Below are 1,376 nucleotides of genomic sequence, written 5' to 3'. Positions count from 1 at the left end.
TGGCTTTATATTTTTCCTTTGTTCTTTTACCTTTGCCCATGGCACCCGTAGGTACTGCATATTGCCTGACTCCTTGGAGCCACTTAGGACTAGACAGGCTGTTGACCTCTGCTCCAGTGTTCCCGCATACATCAATGGAATTATTGGTGTTTAGCATAATAGATAGCATTGGTGGCATCACCAATTCAATATTTGTTTTCCGTCAGATGTCAGCAGCTGCAGCATATTACAGCCAATGTACACATCAAATCTACTTGGCATCTAAACATCAGGTGTTATCGCAGTTCCTTACTGGCTTTGTTCCTAATGGTCCTCAGTTAGGGCAGTCTTGGTTTAGAAATGCAGGACATTGTTAATGTAATAATAATACCTTTCATGTGAAGAAAGATTAAGGTGATATTCAATTCAGCAAAGATGGAGAACTTACTATGTACCAGTGGGCTGAACTTTTGGGATGGGGGTCAGGAAACAAGTGAGACCCAGTACCATGGCTCCTGGAGTTCACATCTAATGGGGAAGCCAATTAGACAATGCTCCCCAGTGGGAAGAATGTCAAAGGGGAGACCAAAGGAAGCTTGGGAATCTATAACAATGGGATTTAATCCAGGATGAAGGATCAGTGAAAGCAATTCTGAGGAAAAGAGATTTGAAATGTAATCATCCTTCATACAGAGCGCAGTGATTTTTTTTTAAATGGGGATAGAAGCAACACCACTGGAGTGCTCCCATTTCCACAAATAGCACCACCATCCATCCAAATATGAAGTCAGAAACCCAGGAGACTTTGTGTGGTAGACTTAATTTGGTGTCCTCCAGTGGACCACACCTAATATTCATGACCTTGTGTAGTCCCCTTTCTGACCCGGGCTGGCCTTGATCTTTAATCAATAGAATGTGGCAAAACCAGCAGCTTGCATTTTTGCACTTAGGGGAAACCAGCTTCCATTTAAGTCCCACCACCCTGCGACCACCAAGCTAACCACATGGAGAAGCCATGCAGAGGAGAACCAAACAACTGAGCTGGCAGCAAGAACTGAACGCAGACACAACCTGAGCCAAGCTGGTTGCCACCCACGCTGACGATCACAGCAGAAATGAGCTGCCCTGCCAAGCCCGTTTCAAACTGCAGAACCGTGAGCAAATAATACACTGGCTAATGTTTGTTTGGTTTTTTTTTTGGCCGCGCCCAGCGGCATGTGGGATCTTAGTTCCCCGACCAGGGATTGAACCCGCGCCCCCTGCATTGGAAGCACAGAGTCTTAACCACTGGACCGACAGGGAAGTCCCCTGGCTACTGTTTTAAGCCATTACATTTTTTTTTTTTAATTAATTAATTTATTTATTTATGGCTGTGTTGGGTCTTTGTTTCTGTGCGA

Source organism: Balaenoptera borealis (genome assembly GCF_965194805.1).
Source record: "Balaenoptera borealis genome assembly, chromosome: 2".
NCBI classification, from domain to species: Eukaryota; Metazoa; Chordata; class Mammalia; order Artiodactyla; family Balaenopteridae; genus Balaenoptera; species Balaenoptera borealis.
Note: the sequence above shows the minus strand (reverse complement) of the source record.